This window comes from Eurosta solidaginis, chromosome 3, assembly GCF_040869045.1.
Source record: "Eurosta solidaginis isolate ZX-2024a chromosome 3, ASM4086904v1, whole genome shotgun sequence".
Taxonomy (NCBI): Eukaryota; Metazoa; Arthropoda; class Insecta; order Diptera; family Tephritidae; genus Eurosta; species Eurosta solidaginis.
In genome coordinates, this window is record NC_090321.1 from 53298762 (window position 1) to 53321932 (window position 23171).

A 23171-nucleotide genomic window follows, 5' to 3' on the forward strand; every position below is an offset into this window, starting at 1 on the left:
AGGCGGCTAGTGCCTGTTGTCACTCGCGGCCGCAGCAAGCTACTTTTCTATAAAGATTGGGTGCCAGAACAAAGCGATATCGCTGGCAACTCTCACGCGGATCTCTAGATGATACATGCGAGCTGGAGGTGTGCCAGTAGTAACTCAACTAAGCAAGCGCTGGGAGGAGGTCCTTCTGGGCGGTTGTTGGTAACAAACGCTCAACAAAATTACTACGGTTAAGTTAGGCCCATCTCTCAATAATGATTCGAGCGATCACTGCTCTATAAGAATCCATGCAGTACAGCTCAGTATTCTGAAAACCCCTAACTGTGTTAGTTGCGTGGAAGATGACGAGGTGGAGTCCACTCAATCATTTCATAAAAGTGCAGGTTTTGCAAGGATAAGGCCAACACTTAAACCATATTACGCTTCGATCACTGCTAGGTCACTTTCAGATCAGTTGTCACCATTATATACCGCGTTGTTCCTGCACGTTGGCGAGATTCGTTAACTAACTCTAAAGTACATACGTAAGTACATTGTTAAAGCTTCTACACGAAAAGATTTAAAACAAACCAACATGAGACTTCAAAACTTAACTAAAGCTTAAGTAACCGGCAAAATTGCGCAAACAGAATAAAAGTGGGGAAGAAACCGTTAGATAAAAGAAACACGTGAAATTAAAAAACTGGAAAAAAGCGCAAATAAAAAATTATAATTAAAAATCTTCAGGCTTTCTAATTCCTTGCTGACCTACAATAAGACAAACCAACAATCAGAGACGTGTGAAGGCAAAACAAAGGCAAATGCATTTTTTTGTGATTATGTGTGTGAATAATTAAAGCTGTTGTGTGTTACGCTAGGAATATATCCAGACAAAAATTTGAGCTTTATATAAGGCGCACTTCATATGGCCAAAAGTCATATGTTATCAGGCCATAAATCTATCAGGAATATCAGTAGAATGGCGTATTCCTTATAATACTCCTTATTTTTTTTTTGTACTTATTCATATCATATCCTTATTAAGCTAATGCAAAAAGACCTTACTAACTAGATTTACAATATTGCTATAAATTAACTTAAAACTAATTAACAATGAGCTCATTAGTAAGAGTGCTCGTTAAAAAGACTCAATCAGTAACTTACACAATGGTCTTGACATGGTAAAGTCAAGATCGAGACATCTACAGATTCTCTTCAAGCCCTCTAACGAGAGGTGCAAAATTAAGATAATTAGACATCCGAAACATTGAAACAAATTTGTCCAAGAATAGCTGGACAGTCAATTATACCAGCGATATTGTCGAAGATAAACATTAAGTTTTGAACAGTACGTCTGGCTTCGAGCGGCAAAATGTTGATAAACTTGCACCTAGCAATAAACGGAGGTAACGGATTATCAAAATAGAGAGGTTGAAGAGCGAGGCCAATGAATTTGCGTTGAACCCTTTCAGTTCTTGCCGAGCGTGTGGATTAAATTGGATTCCAAATAACACATCCATACTCTAACTTACTTTGTACTAAAAAACTATACACAAATTTCCTAGTATATGGCTCTTTAAAATCCTTCTCGTGCCGCCTTAAAAAAGCTAAATTAGCATAAGCCTTGCTATGGTATAGTTAACGAGGTTAAAAAAGTGAAAGAAGAGTCAAACATTATACCGAGGTCACGAAATTCGTTAACCGACACAAGAGCTATACTTGAGATATGGTATTGTAACGAATTTAGTCCTCTTATTTGCAACCTTCTGCTAACGTTCATACCGCTAAACTGTTGAATAAAATAACTCCAATATTCAATAATGCAAAATGGTCTTTATTAGACTGCTTTGAAAATACTTCACAATAACACTTAAACTTCGTAACCAATTACGTGCTTAAATCAAACTGATTGCTGCTTACTCAGCTTTCGCTCCTTTTATACTCTCTGCTGTCTCGTTCGCATACTTCTAGGCGTTTCTTCTTCTATAATTTACTTCTTAGTTACCAGCTATAAACTTACTAGCTATAAACTACAGATGCACGTTTATAGCCTCTCGAATAGCCATGTGCGCGTGTATATGTGAGTAATACTTCCCCCGATGATTGCATACTTTTGTGAGTATCTCAGATATATGCTCGTGTATATGTGAGAACTACTTTGCTGATGATTGCATACTTTTGTGAGTATCTCTCCGCTGCTTGTATGTACATATGTGTATACATAATGATTGGTTTGTTTATGTAAATACAAGTGACTGCTTAGTATCGGCTTAGAGATGATAGTATCCCTTAGTGTTGCTAATATTCGTTATAGCATGTTGCCGAAAGCGCTCTTACAGATTTAGAAAACGTCATATGGCAACATTTGGAACCCAGGAATTTGGATAATTTAAATCATCCTGCACGAGTAATGTATCTGATGGACATGTTATCCTTCTATACAGTTTTAAGTCATCTGCATAAAGTAAGTATTTTGAATGTTTTAGACATCACCAACGTCATTTATGAAGATTAAAAAAGGCTTATTTTGTTTTGTTGATTTTCCGACAGGGTGAACGTCAGAGGACGAAACTCGACACTGATGATGGCATAATGCCGAAACCGGTTTGTCTCGAAACCAAATTTAACAAGGGACGACGGAAAATCGTTCCAATATACATCATTAAAAAAGGATTTGGCCGAGGATTCTACCTACTACCGGATGTTGCTAAAGACTCAATTGACTTCATATTTTCAATTTCAACAAAAGAAGTTCTACATGTTGCCAGGCATATTTTCAGCCAAGATATAAATGTTGAATGGAAACGTATATTTTTAAGTTTTAAAAGAGGTAATTTATGCGAAACTGTATCAAAAGCCTAGGAAAAATCTGTATATATGGGATCAACTTGATACCCGACCTTGAAGGCAGAAACACAGAACTGCGAAAAAACAGCAAGATTTCTAATAGTTGATTGATCTGCAACAAACCTGTGCTGGCAAATATCGATTATCGCTTTTATAGAAAATTTTAACTTGTCTTTAACTACTTTTCCGAAAAGCTTGGAGCAAGTTGACAGTTTAGACATTGGCCTATAGTTTGTGACTTTGTTTTTATTTCCCGACTTAAATATTATGGCCATCACGTTTAATGTATATCTGTTACCGTTATGTATAAAGATTAAAGCCTATATAAAATAGGGCTTACATAAGTAATTTTCTTAAGCCATTAGGAAGAATATATAAACCTAATTCTAAGGCTTATAGACCAAATAAAATAAGGCTTATATTACGACTTATTATAAGGTACTACTAAATTTATTAGGAGATTTTATATAAATCTTATAACCCACTAAAAATCAGTCTTATCTAAGGCGTTATAATAGGGTAATACGTCGAGTACAATAATCTGATTATAAGGTTTATGAACCAGGTAGCGTAAGGAACAGTATGCTATTAGAAACATGAAAGGAAAATCCAGTTTCTTTAAACATTTACGACTAGAGCTGGGTTTCATTTATTATGTATCCTATAAGTTTAAGCAAAATTTTTTTTTTTTGCTTACTTTAAGATTAAGGCTTATTTGAAGCGTAAGTGACCTTAAAAGTGGCCGTTACCATAAAGCGTACGATGCACTCTTATTTTTCTGAGGCTTATCTATCAGGAGGGAAAGCAGTACTCCTTATTGCTTATAACCGCTTAAGCCAGTTTTTGTTGGGTATGAGCATGTTTGTAAGCTTGTGACGCTACTCGATTACAACACTCATCATTAAGTATTCACCGGGTGCTGATGTATGTACAATGTACTTAAGTATGTATGTATGGAAACCTAAATAACAAGAAAATGCTGGTAAGTAAATACATTGGAGAGTGGCATTTGTGCTGCACGCTGAATAGAAATGGACTTCCGAGAAAAAACGTAAGCATGCATGTGGTATATTGTCATGACTTGTAAGTATGCATGTAGGAATTTCCATTTATGATTCATGTATGCATAAAAAGGTGCGCTAAGTGTTGTTGTGTGTGTATGCTTTTGCTAGCATTAATATATCACGCGTAAGATAATTGATATCCAGCATCTAAGGTTGGCTAGAATCTTTGCTTTTTGCATTTGTAGGCGGTTCGCCATTTGTGATTGTAGTAGAATATGCGCTTTTTGTTAGGTTTTGTTGACAACCTTTCAATTTCAACATATACTTTGTGTGATTAAGCACGTTGGAAATTAAAGTGTGACTGAAGTGAAGAAATACTGTGAAATGTAAAAGGGTAAACTTATTTGCAAGCGTATTCTTATGGTACGCCTATTCCCATTGCATTTGAGAAAAGGTGAATGGAATTCAGAAAATTGCAAAAATGCATACGAAGTTGACCCTACTATTAATATTTCCCTTATACGATAATCCAATTACTGACGCCCCTTAATTTTCTATTTGGGAGCCAGCATTAACAGCAAAAAAAATGTCAGCTTAGAAATCAAATAGAGAATAACTCTTGCCAGCAAATGCTACTTCGGACTGAGTAGACAATTAAAGCAAGAAAAACCCTCACTCGACGACCAAAAATCATGCTCTACAAGTCGCTCATCATACCTGTCCTGATATAAAGCAAGAAATCATGGACGGTGCTCAGAGAAGATGACATCGTTTTAAGATTTTTCGAGAGAAAACTTTTCCGAAAGATCTATGGTAATGTCCGTGATGCCGACGGTGAGTATCGAAGGAGGTATAAGAAAGAAATGTATGAGCTTTACGATAGGCGATAGCGAATAAAAATCAAAAGGTCTCGCTGGCTACATCATATTATGCGAATGTGCGAAGACGCTTCGGCCAAGAAATAATTTCAGTCGACATAGGAGTTTGGAAGCAGAGTAAGGGGAGACATCCACTGATTTGTGAGAGGCAAGTGGAAGAAGACTTGAAGAGGCGACTAAAATACCAGATTCAAGCGGTTGTGATGCGCAATCTTTCTTTAACAGCCGAGGCTCTGGCGACCCCGAACTCCTCATGAATCTAGGGAGTGGGAGGGCGGTATGGCCAAGGAGGTCGCATGTGGTCATAAAAAATCGTTCACGAGATGGTCGGGCTTGGTACCGGGACGTACCGTATTAGCATCCCGCAAAGGACCAACAACATCGACAAGACTCCCTAAGGCCTTCGGGGAGTGTCTTTATCACTACAACAACAACAACAACAACAACAGCGGCAATCCACGGAACAAGAATTTCTTGCTCGAAAGCCAAGAACAGTAAAGCTTTAAAATACGAATGAAAGGAAGTGAAGGTAGGAAGTTTTGTAGATCACTTTACGAAATCCATTTACTGAAAATACTTTGAGAAGTTCGTCGAAGGCGTTATGACATTCTCACTTTAGTTTTAGGGAGTAAGGTCTTTAGTTTAAGGGGCGGCATGATCTAGAAGGTTTAATATAGTCATATTAATAGTTCCAAAGATGATCGGTCTAGCACCTGGATGATCAACATCGATGATCAACATCGATAACACTCACCAAAACCTTCGGAGAAAGTCTTAATCGCCACAATAATAACAAAAACAACTATATCAGCAAAAGGGCTAAAAGGAGCAAGGGCTGTCACTGCACATCATCCATGGCATGTACAACATATTCAATCTACCGACACTAAATAGGGAACTCTGGTTTGGGGAAAGGCAATAAAAAAAGAAAAGTAGATAGGGGCACCTCAGAAAGGGTTAGACGTAATTTTTACTTGACACTTCCACAAGTGTAGAATATCTATCGAGGGAGGCCCAGAAGGAAGTCTAGGCAGTGGTATCTGCATTATAATCAAAACATACGGCTGATAAATAGTAAACGCAACTGAGTACCTGGCCACAGTGATTTTTTTGGGAATGAATTGCCAGGAAAGGATTCGAAATCAACATAAGCGAGGCTGGCAGTTCCGTAGGATCACCGTTGAGTTATCTACTGAGAAAAATCGGAGAATGTGAAATTAGGGGAACGGACGTGCTGTGTACCAACCGGAATGATTGCGAGGTGTCTAGGGCCTTATAACCTTGTTTCAAAAGGAACTCGATTCCTTCAGAAGCTACTTAAACACATATGCAGTGAGAGTATTTACGATCATTGCACCGCTGCTCTGACGGCGGCGCGTACCAGCAAGTTCCATCCGAAAAAACAATCAGGATAAGGATGAGTAGGTATCAATTAATCACTTTTTTAGATTCTGAGCGCACGATTTTCTAAAGTCTAGTAGAGGTTTGGAAAGTCGATCTTTCGTTTCTTCTTAAGTTCATCAAAGGAATAAAGTAGTTCGTTGAGGACTACTGTATTCAAATAAGAATAATTGATGCTGTCCGGCTAGTAAGCCAGTATTTATAGTTTTATTAGTAGCGGTTGCCACCGCAAAAGGCACATCTTCTGTTTACAGAAGGTAATCGTCAGTGCTCTTTAATTCCCAACGTTATTACCAAATCTTATAACATGACATTTTACCATCGGTCTATCGCTAAGCCTTAGGAAATCCACATCTGCTTTACTTTTACGACTGAGGTGTTGTTCAACATGTGCTACTCTGTAGCCCCTTCGCTTTTGACAACCACTGGTTACCGATCTCTCGTCTCCATCGGTCAGCTCTGCTTATTCATAGTTATACTATCAGTGTGAATTTCCTTCAAATTCCCGCGAAAAGAATTAAATAACAAATTTCTGAAGAACCAGGCGGGAAAAGTTGGTATTCAAAAGAAATCATCTAAGGAGCTTACAAGAACGTTACAATATTCTAAAAAGATTTCGTGCCCCAAAAAAAAAAAAAAAAACGCGTCAGAGGGACGGTGCAATTAAACATTGAGGAAATATGAGCTTGCTTTCGATGAAATTACAGCTTTTTCTCATCACTAAAGCAACCAACTCATATGTGTGGTTTTACATTAAACCCAGCTAAAAACGTGCAGCGTCAGCGTTGCCACTTGTGAAGATTTGTCATCAAAATATCCTTGCAAAGTTTAAGCGTGTTTGGTTTCCTTCAAAAGCTTCTACGTATTTGGCAAATACCTTTGAGTAATTCCATTGGCTCCGATTGATTGATAATGAATCTTCCTACAATAGTAACGCTGCACTAGACTCTGGCTTAGGAACCTTTCGCTGAACTTTGTTAAGAGTAATCTTCTAATTGCTATGTAAGTTATAACCCTTATTAGGCCACCTATTAGCTACTGAAACTACGCAATCTTATCTACGTCATTAACGTTTTAAAGCCGCTGAGATATTACATTTGTGTGCCCAACGTTGGGCGCCATTTTCTTTTAAACATTTTCGAAAGTAAAAAAATGGGCGTTTGCAAAAGTACCAACAAAGATATTTGGGTATAAATACGAACTTTAGGAGTCTGGCAATGCTCGTGACTGGTTTGCCTTTCAATTTGAGAACACTTACGTGGACTAAGTAAGGTGTTCCTTTTCTACTACGACTTTTTGTGGGCTTAGTACTTCTAGTTATTGTAGCTGTTTAGTATCACATGTACTTGTTGTTTTTGTCACAACCAGCATTTTGTTTTGCTCTGTTGTTATTTTTTGTTTGCTTCTTGCTTCCACTATTGCACTTATCTTGATTAAAGTTTTCATATTTCTTGGTATTACTGAGTGAAGTTGTGTTTAAAAAAGAGCTTTTTATATGAAAGTATAATGGTGTGCATGCTTCTTTTTCCTGTAGCGATAGCATTTGGATGTGTGCATGTATGGGAGATTTTTATATCCGGATTTTGGTGCATGTTTGAATTTTGTGGTTTATTTAATCTTTTATATCACCTACATATGTATGTGTATCAACATGTCGTAATATAAAGGTCGTAACTTAAACAATTTGTAGAAAGAACGTTAGTAGGCGAATACATTAAAGTAACCATCTTTCAGAATTTTTGTTCAATATGTATCTCAACAATTCCTTGAAAATTTTTTGATAGGCAGAATGCTATGAATTAAAGCTTTGTATCTCTTCCCTCAATATCGTTTTTTGTCAGTTAAAATCATTTCAAACTGATACTGAAAGACGATTTTTTTCAAGACTTCGCTGGTATGCGGTCGGAGTGTTTATCGATATGTTATCAAAACGTAATCGATTTGTAATCGGAGTGCTATAAATTTTTTCAGGCGTGTTATTGATTTGCCATCGGAAAGTGTACGATTTTTTATGAAAGTGCTATCGATTTGTTATCGAAAAGTTGCGAAGTTGTTATCGAAAAATTATCGAAATGGTAACAAAATGTTGTCAATTCATTATTAAAAAGCAATGGAATTGTTAGGGGAAAGATATAGAATTTATTTTAATATCGATGTTTTATCGAAATCTTATCGATTCATTATCAAACAACTATCAATAGTGTATGAAAAACTTATCAATATGTATCAAAAACCCATCGATTTGTTAACTTTAAGTTATAGGTTTTTCATTTATTGTTATCATTTTGCCTTTGTTTGTTATGGAAAAACTGTGGATTTGTTGTAAAAAAATTATCGATTTTTATTGATTTCTTATCGAAAAGTTACTGGTTTCTTATCAAAAAGCTATCGATTTGCTATCGAAAAATTATGAATTTTGTTATCGAAAAGCTATTGACATGGTATCAAAAAGTTGTAGTTTTGTTTTCGAAAAGTTATCGATTCTTAAAGGAAAGTTTTAAAGGTTATCGATTTTTTATCGAAATGGAATCGATTCATCATCAGAAAACTATCAATTTGTATCAAACACTTATCAATATGTTATCAAAAACCTATCGATTTGTAAACTAAAAGTTATCGATTTGTCCTTTTATTATTATAATTTTTCATCAGCATACTATCGATTTGTTATCGAGATGTTATCGCTTTGTTATAAAAAAGTTATCGATTATTATTGATTTCCCATAGAAATGTGACCGGGATGTTACCAAGCAGCTATCTATTTGTTAGCCAAATGTTGTCGGGGGTATCACTTTAGTGTGATAATTTTTGTTATCGGTATAGCATCGATTTACTTTCAAAAAATTATCGATCAGTTTTAAAAAAATATCGATTTGTTATAATAAAGTTATCGATTTTCTATCGAAAAATTATGGACTTACTAAGGACAAGTTAGGGATTACTTATCAAAAAGTTATCGACTTCTAATCAAAAAATAATCGATTATTTATCTTTTTGTCATAAAAAAGTGACCCACTTGCTATCGATAAGTTCTCGATTTCATATTGGATGCTATCGGTGTGTTTTAAATTAAATTTAAATTTAAATTTAGTCGCTTTATTGAGAATATTTATGCACTCGAAACTCGGCTTCTCTAGAGATTTTTCTAATCTCAAACTGCTCGAAAATATCGCCATTAAATTACGTCGCTGCATTACCTGTATTCCAATTATTTTGTTCTTTTTACTTGTAGTTTTGCGGAAACTTGATAATTCCTAAGCTTTGATAATAAGCCTATGAAGCTTGGTATTCTCGCGTTTTTTCCAAAAATGAAATTATTGAGACACCTTGGACTGGATTTGCAAAATTTTATGTTCATAATAATTTTTGCCTGCATTTAGTGTGATCAATTCGTTTCCCGCCAATCTCCATAAACAATTTGCTGCGATGATCCCCCTTTTGATAGAATCCGTAAAAAGATAGCCAAACACAAGGTGATGGTCATGTCTGGATAATTTATTCGTTGAACTACCTGGAAAATAGATTCAAAATGTCCAACACGCTCTTTAAACTTTTAGCTCATCAGTGAATCCTTAGGAGATAATTTTTAGAGATAAACCGCGCTTCAATCTCTTCGACACAGTTACGTCAATATAAGCCTGGTACAAGAGGAGCTATAGTATATTTTTAGAAGGCCCTCAGAAATGAAATTTTAAGAAGGAATTTAGAGTTTCCTTCCTGATCTTTAAATTTGTATTCTTGGCCTTAAAGGACAATAATTCGAGACAAAATATATATAAGCTTAGCCAGGACAGGAATTATTACCCTTAATAGCTTATCAGATTGGATTAAATTCAGTTATTGAATGAGATGATTGAGATGATTATCTATGGTGTGTCGACAAATTCCTAACACTGATCATGTAATTTATTTCTTAAACCTCATAAAATAAACAATGAACTCGCTTCGCTACGTCTCCACGTTCGAAATTCTTAGCGCCAATAAAGTTTTCCAAAAAAGATATGCGATTTAAGTGGCTTATTTAAATTCGTTCTGCGCCTTGAGCAGCACAGTACGAGAAAAAGAGTGTATCAATTTGTATGATTTTATATACTTTTAGGCTTATTTTTAAGAGCACAATATCCTCAGTTAAAAAAAGGGACGTTTAGTGACCATTGTTTACGACCGTGCCTAAAAACAACAATGGATACATAAAAAGGATAGGGAACTTATAAGAATCATAGCATAAAATCTACTTCGAAATTACAGCAATAAAAAAAGCTTTGGATCTCTATGTCATGCTCCAAATATTTTTCCTCGTGAAAGATTTTATACTTCTTCTCTCTATTCAGCTTACTCGTTCTTAGAATTGATGACACGATTACTCTTACGTCCGGTTTTTCAGTAAAAATTCGACTCAATTTGTCGGCTAAACTACACTTAACCATATTCTGCAATACCTCAGTTGATTTTAACTGAAGTTTAAACTAAGTTTAAGCGGCCCATCTGGGAAGGTTAAACTCCAGTTAACCTATCAGATGCAAATGCTTTTGATCGCGATGGCGCCGGATAAACCCAACAAGCATTTGGGCAAGCATACTTCTGAAATCTCAAGCAATGTTTTGAATACCATGTTTAGAACAATAATTCGAAAATGATGTTCAGTATCAACTCCAGAACTAGATATATATATTCCCCAAGAACAGAGGAATATTTGTTTCATGTTTGTTGGGTAAACAAAATCCAGCTGTTGCCGTATCTTCAAATTATATTGATAATAAAAAAAATTGTGTCCTACAAAAAAGACCTACTCTCAAAGGCGACCTTAACCTTTGACTGCAAAACTGCTCTATAGTTTGACTGGAGCTTTAATTTGACTAAAGTTTTAGCAAACTTATATTAAGCTTAGCTTAACCAACTACCGAAAAATCGGGCTTTAATCTTGAACAGAAAATATGTGTACCTAAAAGTATGTGAATTTTCTTCTGACAGTTATATAGCAAATATGATACAAAATGCTGAATGCTTTTAGGCGCACCGAAACTGAATTTAGATATTAGTTATTAGTTAGGTTTACGCTAGAGAGAGAGGTTCCCCCCGTACCAAATTTTAAGCAAATCACAACATGAATACTGTGACGAATATTAGCAATACTAAGGCATACTATCATCTCTAAGCCGATACTAAGCAGTCACTTGCATCTACATAAACAAATCAATCATTATGTCTACACATATGTACATACAGCAGCGGAGAGATACTCACAAAAGTATGCAATCATCAGCAAAGTAGTTCTCATACATACACATTCATATATCTGAGAGACTCACAAAAGTATGCAATCATCGCGCATATTGCTATGCGAGAAGCTATAAACGTGCATCAGTAGTTTATAGCTGGTGAGTTTATAGCTGGTAAACAAATAGTAAATTCTAGAAGGAGAAACGCCTAGAATTATGCAAACGAGGAAACCGAAGAGTATAACAGCAGCACCAGCTGAGGCATGGGCAATCAGTTTGATCTAAGCACGCTATTGATTGCGAAGTGAAGTTTAATTGTGAAGTACTTTCAAAGCAGTCTGATAAATACCATTTTTTAATACAGAATATTGGAGTGTTTTATTCAATAGTTTAGCGATACGAACGTTAGCAGAAGGTTGCAAATAAGCCGAATTTCCCTAAATTCGTTACAATACGAATTACTTCAATAGCCCCTGTCAACTTTCCGGAAGGAAATGTTTGTACTCAATTTCCAACAAATCGCACAACGAATCCGATTTATTACAATATATTATCTACTGGTCGACTTTCCGGGAAGAAAAGATTTTCAAATATTAAGCAAATCATGGAAATACCTCTATACCGAATTTCAATCAAATCGCACCATAAAGTATTTTATTTATATGCGTCGGCCTCTGGTCCACTTCCCGGAACGAAAGGTTTTTCAAATATAGTCTTTATCAAAGAGGTTCTCTGTGCCGAGTTTCAAGCAAATCGCACCATAAATAAGTCTATTTGGAATAGATCGGTTCCTGGCCCACTTTCCAGAAAGAAAAGTATCTCAAATATTTCGCTGGATAAAAATTTTCAATCAAATCGCACTATACACTATTTTATTTAGAATACATCGGCTCCACTACCCGGAATTAAAAATGTCTCAATTATTGTCTTTGTAAGAGGAGTACCGCTGTACCAAATTTCAAGCGAGTATCATCGTAAATAAGATTTTTTTTTTATATAGGTCGGTCCCTGGTCTACTTTCCGGAAAGAAAAGTTACACTTTTCGGAAAGAAAAGTTTCTCAAGTACTAAGCTAGTCACAGAAGTACGGCGGCCACCGTGGCGTGATGGTAGCGTGCTCCGCCTACCACACCGTATGCCCTGGGTACACACGCCGGGCAAAACAACATCAAAACTTTTAGAAATAAGGTTTATCAATTAGAAGACAATTTTTCTAAGCAGGGTCGCCCTTCGGCAGTGTTTGGCAAGCGCTCCGGGTGTATTTCTGCCATGCAAAACTCTCAGTGAAAACTCATCTGCCTTGCAGATGCCGTTCGGAGTCGGCATAAAACATGTAGGTCCCGTCCGGCCAATTTGTAGGGAAAATCAAGAGGAGCACGACACAAATTGGAAGCTCGGCCTTAGGCCTCTTCGGAGGTTATCGTGCCTTACATTTATTTTTTTAGTTCGGCCCCTGGTCCAATCCCCGGAGTGAAAAATTTCTCCAATATGATTTTTAACGGGTACCTCTGTACCAAAATTCAAGCGAGGACCATCATAAATAAGATTTTTTGGAATATGTCGGTCGCTGGTCCACTTTCCGAAAAGATAAGTTTCTCAAATATAAAATTATGAGTAAAACAATCAAGTTATGAATCTAGAGCATCCTCAAACTCCTTTGAAGAAACACAAAAAGTTTAATCCAAATCGGCCTGGTCGTTTGGGATTAGTTCGGTGACAAACACAAGTAGAGAAGAAATATATTGTGGCGAATATTAGCAGTTCTATACATCACTGTGCTGCTACTAAATCAATGCACAAGAACAATAAAGCAAGCAGCCAAACTTATGTGCATGAACACTTCTAAGCAAGCAGCCACACATACACATAACCAGCTTTGCATTAAACTGCTTAGTTCACATACACATATGTAGTCAGCAGATAAGAGCGAAGAAGAAAGAGAAGCAATCACAGCTCGCGTTATCATCAACTAAGAGCAAAAGTTGTTACTCACACATATACACGCATATAGCTAAATAACTAATAATAAGTATGAGATACAACTTTTCCAGAAGGCATGCTCGTGAAAAGTGTAGATCTTAGGAGAGAGTATAAAATCAGCGCAAGCTGAGAAATAATCAATCATTTTGATTTTAATACGCTTTAGTGAAGCATGCGAGTAATTGAAATTGCGAAGTACTATTACCAAAGAAGTATAAATAAAGCACATACGGCTATACTGAATAGCTCAGCGCTTCGAACGTTAGCAGAAAGTGCGTAATTATCAGGAATATCCCAAAATTCGTTACAATGGCAATGTTTTTTTTACAAGCGTATACGTCTACGTTTGCGCGTAAAAAAAACGCTTATCCTCTCTTAGATAATGCTTAGGAGACCCATCTAGCGGCAGTGGTTAAATAACTAGCTACAGAACAGGGTGTACCTAAAATCGGAGATACAAACCTCTGGTAGCCATAATGTATAACATATGGCTGAATCAGTTGCGATGAATAGTGGACACGCAGCATTTTAGAGGTGATACATAGAATTAGTGTAGAGGTGAAACATATACACATATTTCAGTTACATCTGAGTATAATGCGTATTGAATTTTAGTAGTAAAAATTTTATGCACAGCAATTTCAGAGGTGTATTTAAAGTTTGACGCTTAGCAGTCCATATAAAGTTTAAATGAAAACGTCTATAGATGTAAAAAAGCACTGCTAATATATATAAGATCTGACTTCAACATTTTGGTAGAAAAAATTAAATTGTCTAACAAGTTGTTGCTAGACAAAGGCGCAAATTTGATGTCGTCATAGAAAATGAAATTTCGCAGGCTCGAAAATTATTTTTTTGGGTATGCTTAGTGAAACTTTTTTTCCTGACCCCAAATCCTATCGAAAACTCGATAGCGTGATATCGGTTAATAAATCGACCCAGTCTAATATATATATTCTAAGTATTACATTTAAATACAATATACAATGAAATATAATGGAATAGAAACAAATATATATGTTTTCAAAAGCCCAAACGAGTGAAGTGCAATGTAACTGTGCCATAGAGTAGGAAAGATCACTTTTTACGGTTATGTTTTTCAGCATAGTTAAAAAAGATCTCTCCGCAGTCCACATGCTCTACTATATAGTTGGCAAAATGAATGTTTCTCTCAATACCTTGCTATCGTCCTATGTTGTTTGGTAAGACGTTGGTCAAAGAGAAAAGCATGATACAGAGGATTCAACCGATGTGTTAGGTGGTGTCAGACAGTGAATAGGAAATACGCTCACATCATGCTCTTCGGTTCCTTCTCTTTGTTCTCTACGTTGCTTTATTCCTATGTTATTAACGAAGTATATGTATAAGAAGAATGTGCTTTATATATAATAGGAGTAGATGCAAGTAAAAAATATAGGTGCTTATTTTAAATGGGTGGTTAAACTGTAATATATAAGTTGCCTAGCGTATAACCCTGCTACTTTATCTATTAAAAAATTGAAACGATCAAAAGGCAAGGTTAAGCTAAGCCGAACTTAACTGCAGCTTAAATTCACAAAGAAAATTTAAGCAAAAATTTTGCCTTCAATGTGACTAATTAGAAATAGTTGTCTTAAAGAAAAATTTGATAAATAGCGTTATAAAGTACGATATAAATATATTGACAATTACCTTAGAAGTACGGTTTCATTTGACTTGAAAAAAGTTTCATTTGAAATGAGAAAAGTTTTATTTGACTTAAAAAAGTTTCATTTGAAATGAAAAAAGTTTCATTTGAACTGAAAATGCTATATGCCAACAATTGCAAACGAGAAGATATGAAATATAAGCGAACAGAAATAGCGAGCTAAAACTTAACATATTATAATACTTATGTTATGAAGCAAAAAAGAAAAAAATCATATTCGTTTTATATACATAAAACAACAATTACGTAAAAAAGTGTATTGAAGAAACAAAGACGAATACGAAAATAGAAATGAATTGAAAATGAAAAATTTAAAACAAGCAAACTAATTAATAAAAACAGAAATCCAAAATACCATTACTTGCTATGTGGTAAAAAATATTAAAAATACATATGTATGTTAGGTTGAAAAATAAAACGATTTTAAAAACATTGCGCTCGTTAGCACATGAGAGCCAACAGATAGTTGTTGTAAGGAAGGACGAGAGCATTACAAGCAGTAGCAGCGCTGCTAATAGTGAGAGAGAGAGAGTATGTCATCTACAAATGTTCACAGTAAATATGAAACACTTTTTTATAGGTAATTTGCAATGACATTTGTCGGATGTATTCTCATACAGCTGCCGCGCTGTCAGTCATTAGACAACATTTCAAAAACACACATACAAACACAAAAAAGTAAAAAAAAAACAAGTAAGGAAGGCTATGTTCGGGTGTAACCGAACATTACATACTCAGCTGAGAGCTTTGGAGAAAAAATAAGGGAAAATCACCATTTAGCAAAATTAGCCTAGGGTAACCCTGGAATGTGTTTGTATGACATTGGATTCAAATGGAAGGTATTAAAGAGTATTTTAAAAGGGAGTGGGCCTTAGTTTTCTAGGTGGACGCCTTTCAGGATATCGCCATAAAGGTGGACCCGGGGTGACTCTAGAATTTGTTTGTACGATATGAGTATCAAATGAAAGGTGTTAATAAGTATTTTAAAAGGAAGTGGACCAGGGTGACCCAGAACATCACCTATCGAGTACTGCTAATTTATTTATATATGTAATACCACGAACAGTATTCCTGCCAGGATTCCAAGGGCGTTTGATTTCGCCCTGCAGAACTTTTGTCATTTCCTTCTACTTAATATGGTAGGTGTCACACCCATTTTACAAAGTTTTTTCTAAAGTTATATTTTGCGAAAATAAACCAATCCAATTACCATGTGTAATCTCTTTTTTCATATTTGGTATAGAATTATGGCATTTTCTTCATTTTTAGTAATTTTCGATATCGAAAAAGTGGGCGTGGTCATAGTCGGATTTCGTCCATTTTTTATACCAAGATAAAGTGAGTTCAGATAAGTACGTGAACTAATTTTAATAAAGATATGTCGATTTTTGCTGAAGTTATCATGTTAACGGCCGAGCGGAAGGATAGACGGATGACGGTGTATAAAAACTGGGCGTGGCTTCAACCAATTTCGCCCATTTTCACAGAAGACAGTTAGCGTCATAAAATCTATGCCCCTACCAAATTTCAAAAGGATTGGTAAATTTTTGTTCGATATATGGCATTAAAGGTATTCTAGAAATGAAATGAAAATGAAAATGAAATGAAATAGACGAATTAAATGAAAAAGGGCGGAGCCACGTCCATTTTGAAATTTTCTTTTAGTTTTGTATTTTGTTGCACCATATCATTACTGGAATTGAATGCTGACATAATTTACTAATATACTGTAAATATATTCAATTTTTTGTTAAAATTTGACTTAAAAAAATTTTTGTTTAAAAGTGGGCGTATTCGTAATCCGATTTTGCTAATTTTTCCTTAGCACACATATAGTAATAGGGGTAACGTTTCTGCCAAATTTCATCATGATATCTTCAAGGACTGCCAAATTACAGCTTGCAAAACTTTGAAATTACCTTCTTTTAAAAGTGAGCGGTGCCACGCCTATTGCCCAAAATTTTACTAGTTTTCTATTCTCTGTCATAAAGTCAACCCACCTACCAAGTTTCATCGCTTAAGCCGTCTTTGGTCATGAATTATCGCACTTTTTCGGTTTTTCGAAATTTTTGATATCGAAAAAGTGGGCGTGGTTATAGTCCGATTTCGTTCATTTTAAATAGCGATCTGAGATGGGTACCCAGGGACCTAAGTACCAAAGTTTATCAAGATACCTCAAAATTTACTCAAGAAATCGGGTTTACGGACGGACGGACGGACATGGCTAAATGAATTTCTTTTTTTGCCCAGATCATTTTGATATATATAAGTTTATATCTATCTCGATTAGTTTATGCCGTTACGGATTACCGTTATGCGAACAAAGTTAATATACTCTGTGAGCCCTGCTCAGCTGAGTATAAAAACAAAACAAAGCTGATATAAACATACTCTCATACATTTTAAGTGGAAAATTGATTACGTTAAAAAAATTTCATTTCAATTTCATTGTATTGTAGTTTAATACGCTGCTGTGGTTTCTTTAAATTGTATTACCTATAAAAATAGCTTGTCATGTTTATGTTATTATTCGCAATAAAGAATAGACGACATGTTGATGCAAATAAACAATTAAATAGCTAGTTTATTTTCAACAAATATCAGCTTATTTTGTTATCATCTATATTGTGTTTGTTTCAATATGTACACTAGGTTGGTCCTTAAAAACCAAACTATTTTTTCTAGTCTACAAATTTACAGAAGGGGTCGGCTCTGATATTTACTGTGTCGATCAGAAATAAGTAGATCCTCCAAAGCTGCCAGATTACAGCACCGTCTTTGAGGTGGAAGTGATAGCCGTAAAGAAAGCAGCAGATATCCTGAAGGAAGCGTGCCTAAGCTGCAGTCGCATCAATAAATATATTTTGATAGCCAGGCTGCGATTAAGGCAATAATCTCACACAGTACTTCATCAAGAAGTGTTCTGGAATGCAATGAAGCATTGGAAAGACTTCGATCAGGCCGAACCATACATCTTTACTGGGCTCCCTCTCACAAAGTGATAGAAGGTAACGAAAAGGCCGATATGATGGCAAAGATGAGTGCAACAATCGATAAAATAACGAAAGATATCCCCAATGATTTTGGAAGAAATTAAAAGGGAATAGGAGTTGCATATGATCCAACAAGCAGGAAACGCGTGCAAAGAAGTGGAGGCTGCTAAATTTCTAAGATCATATGCAAATCACACGATATTAGATACACAAAGTGGCTGATATCAGTGAAGAGAGAAGATTTAAGCATCTCGGTGGGCATGCAAATTGTGTACTGCCTTCTAGCGTCACATGCTCATAATTTAGGCCTCGTCGATAATAGCAGATGTAGAAAGTGCGTGCTGCAGGAAGAAACGATTGAGCACGTTCTGTGTTCATGTTCTGCGCTCACGAGCACAAGGCTCCAGCTATAAGACGTGGCAGAGATGCTAGGTTTCGAGGTAGTAATTAGGCTTGGTCCTAGAAAACTTCTAGTATTTGGCAAGAGGACGGAGTTATTTTATAACATAAGTTTTTCACCTGATTGGGGTTCTTACGTTTGGTCGTCAAACAAATGCTGGTAACACTATGGATACATTCAGTTTATATAAGTTCCTATAGAGCGGCCAGTTAAGCCTAACCTATCTAAAGATGTAGAAAATTTTCACAAATCTTCGCCTGTCTTATTAAATTTGTATAAACTTTTTTCGACCACGTATCTCTATGCATGTTTTATAGAATTTTGATGATTTTTGTTGAGTTTTCCGATTTCCGTTGAAATATAAAACTTTATTTCGCTTGTCATGCAATAATCCAATAAATCAATCAGTCAATTAAATAAATTTTAGTTCTAACACATGTTAACGGTAATTTCATTGACTTCCAGTGAATTTCCACTGACATTCAACAATATGTTTATGCGTTTATAATTCAATACCGAGTCCACAACAACAACATTATAAACAAAGAGTAAATACGAATGAAATCAACAGCAAAAACTACTTACAAAACAACATTAGCAACAACAATAGCAACATCAACATTATGATTGTCGTCATTGTTATAGAATGTCACTCATACGCCATGTCAGACAATAAATCAAATTTTAGCTTATTTTACGAAAATTTTCACTCATAAACAAACTTACATACACACACATACATACAAATTTATTTTTGCAATATTTGCATATTAGTTTTTGGTTAAATGTAAATTAGAAATGCGCGACTCTACACAAATTGTTGTTGATGAGCTCGTATGTGGTGGGCGTGGCATGGTTTTGTAGTAGTGCATTTGCATTTTATAAATGCAACAAAATTTCTAATAGACACAATAACAAATTAGCATAAATTCAATTTAAGTTGTGCATACATACATACATACATTGGTTGTTTAAGAATTGCCAAATTACAATTTAGAATAACAAATTATGTTTCTGTTTATGTTTTCTGGGTTTTTACATTGTTTGTTGTTTACGGTCAGTGTCATTGCAGTGTCACATTTTGACATTTTGTTTATTTGCTGTAATGATGAATTGTCAACTGGCTGAAAGTGCTATGAATGCATTTTCAAATGTGTAAACAATGTTATAGGTGGTCTGTAGGAATGCATATGTGTATGTAAGGGTAGGTTGTTTTCATTGGTATTGACAGGTGGAAATTAGTGGTAACAAACTTCGCGAGGCAGTGACCGAAACAGAGGCCATAGTCGTGACGATAATGATAGCTAAATCATGAAGCGCAAGCATAGCCAAAACCGTGACTGCAATTCTAACAATAACCATAACCGTAACTGTAACCATAACTGACACTTCCAGACTTGAAGCGTTCTACTGAGTCAAACTCTCATATGGTGCACCGATGGTGCGTACACATCAGAGGGCATTGAAGCGGGGAACCCCGGCCCAGAGTCAAAATGTCCAGACCACTCGAAAAATATTCGTGCATTTTCCAGACCAAAATTGGTGCCACTAGCCGGCGTGCAGTTATCCACCAAAAACATAGCTACCTTATTGACAGAAATGTTACACTCAGCGATAGACAAGACAATAAATTCAATTAAGATGAGATCACCAACAATTCTTGACTGTGTAGAGATTGAATCGTTTAAAGGCTAGTAACACTATACACTTGGTATGGGTACATAGCTACTAACAACGGAAAAGGGCTAGCGGACGGGTTGGCCGGGAAGGCAGCGACCGAAAATCTCATAAGACCCGAGATCAGCACGGCGATAGGGTCCCACACAATAAGAGAAGAGTTCTGGCAGGAGCGTGGCAAGCCTGCGAAAGCAACACTGACGTTGAAGGCAAAGCCATCAATAGGGGGTTACAAAGCGTAGCGGTATAAAGCGAACCTCCCAAAAAAAAAAAAAAAGTTAAGAATCTCAACAGTTATACTCAGAGGTCACTGCAGACAAAATAAGATACATGCACAAACTAGGTATATGATTTATTAGTCCCGGTCGGTTCGTGGGTGAGACCGCCGCATACATACTTCCCGCACACGATGTTGTAGTGAGAAGAAGGATAATGGTTCTTAGATCTCTGAAGTAAGAATGTAGGCACATATGTATATAATCGTAACCATATCGGCAACTGTATGCGTAACGTATACATGTACGTAAGAGTATCGCTAAACTTTTATATAATCGTATACATATTTTTATTCGTAACTGTATCGGTAATCGTATCCGTAAGCGCTGTCGTAATCTATATCGTCCTAAATGATCGGAGAGCCAAAAGTAAGGTCTTTTTAAGATGGATTACTTGGCATGAGGGACATGAAGGTAATCAATAATTATACTACCTAGCCAAGCAGAAGCCATGCCAGCATTCTATGGTCCGGAGCTATTCTGTGGGCTCACAAAGGCAAACACTAAGGAAACTGTAAGTAACTTGAAAAATCTATTTACGAAAAATATGACACTTCAAAAAGTAGTTTAACTAAAAATAAATGGAAATTAAAAAAAAAAATTATTAAAATATACAATTTTTCAATTTCTCACAATCTAGAAATATATTTTAAAATTTTTATGAAGATTTTCAAAAGATTAAACACTTTTCGAATTTTCCGAAGGACCACAAACTTGCTGTAAAATCCTGATATATATTATGAAATTTCTATAAAGATTTTCAAATACATAGTTTTAAGATTTTGGAATTTTTCCTTTTGAAAATCCAAAAATTTTTAAGAAATTAAAATTTTTTTAAAGTTTTTCAAAAGACCATAACTTTTATGAAAATATTTATATAGAGATTTTCAAATTTTTATTAAAGTTTTCCAAAAACTATGAAATTTTAAAATTTTTCGAAAGATAAAAAACTTTCTGAAGAACCAAGTTAGGGATTTAAAAAATATTATGAAGATTTAAAAAAATTTTTTAGAGTTTTTAAATTTTTGGAAGTCTTAAACTTCCTTAAAAAATGTTGATATAAATTTTTTCAAAAGATTTTCAGCTTTTAAAATTTTTCGGAAAACCACATAAAAAATTTCAGTTATAGATTTTAAAATTTTTATTAAGATTTTATAAATACATACTATCAAACTTTCGAGAGGCCCATCAAATTTTCTAAAAATTCATGGATTTTCTAATTTGTATGAATACTTTCAAAAGATAATAAAATTTTCGAGTTTTTGGAAGATTTTGTGAAAAATTGTGTAAATTTTCAAATTTTTTGAAGATTATCTCAATTATGGAATTTTTCGAAAGACCACAATCTATAAGAAAATTTAGAAAATATTGTAACGAATGTTAGCAGCACTGAGCGATGCTATCGTCTCTAAGCCGATGCTAAGCAGTGACGTGAATGCACATCAATAATTCAATCATTATGTATCTACATAAACGAAACAATAACTGCGTCTACATATATGTACCATATACGTATACGAGCAGCGGAGAGTCAATGCACAAACACATGCGTATATCTGAGATACTCCTATAAGTATGCAATGAGAAAAACTATAAAATTGTGCAATTGTAGTTACAGCTGAGAAGTTTGAGAGCTATTGAACTATTAGATTCTGGAAGCGCCTAGAAGATGTATAAAATTGTGCAATTGTAGTTACAGCTGAGAAGTTTGAGAGCTGCTGGACTAGTAGATTCTGGAAGCACCTAGAAGATGCGAAGGTTGAAATCAAAGAGTATAAAAGGCGACAATTGTAGAGGCGCTGGAATTCAGTTTGATTTGAGTTGTCAAGCAGTTACGACTAAGACGATATCTAGCGAGCAATAGCAGTATTATTTTGAAAGTCAGTTTCATTTAAGCTATCAGTTTGGTTATTAAGCTATTCGTTGCACAGTTTGAGTGTTATTGTGAAGTATTTTAATAAAGGCCATTTTTCCATTATTCAATATTGGAGTTATTTATTCAACAGTTTAGCGATACGAACCTAGCAAAAGGGCAAATAAGAGGATTTGCAGCAAATTCGTTACAATATCATTAAATTTGAAGTATTTCGAAGAAGCAGATATAGATTTAAAAATTTGCACATATGTAGATTTTCAAAAATATTGTGAAATTTTCAAATTTTCCTAAGGAGCACGAACTTTTTGTAAAATTCAGATTTAGGTTTAAAAATTTTTGAAGATTTTGAAAGTTTTTCAATTTTTTTAAAACTTTTATGAAAATCTAGAAAATATGATTAAATTTCGATTTTTTTGAAGGAGCACAAACTCTTTGCAAAATTCAGGTATAAATTATAAAATTGGTGTGAAGATTTTCAAAATATTATCAAATTTTCAAAATTTTCGAAGGAGCACAAATTTTTTGTAAAATTCAGATATAGATTTAAAAATCTGTATGAAGATTTTCAAATTATTATAAAGTTTTTAAATCTTTCGAAAGACCAAAAACTTTCTGAAAAATTCAGATATAGATTTACTAATTTTTATGAATACTAAAAAATTCTCGAATTTTTCGAAGATTTTCTGAAAAATTTTGTAGATTTTAAAATTTTTATGAATATTATCATAATTATTGAAGTAATTAATTCTTGAATGACCACAATCTCTGAGAAATTCACATTTGGATTTTTATGAAAATTTTGAAAAGATCATTAAATTTCGAATTTTTTCAGAAGATTTTCAAAATACTATCAAGCTTCGAAAGATTAAAAATTTTCTGAAAAATTCAGATATAGATTTCTAATTTGTGTGCACATTTTCAAAAGAATATCAAATTTTCGAATTTTTCGAAGATTTTCTGAAAAATTT

General features: G+C 34.8%; 1 protein-coding gene across 10 annotated transcripts in view; it reads right to left on the reverse strand.

The window, feature by feature from the left end:
- sqa (spaghetti-squash activator) overlaps positions 1 to 23171 on the reverse strand; it is a 282797-nt gene that overhangs the window by 82564 nt on the left and 177062 nt on the right. The window lies entirely within an intron of this gene.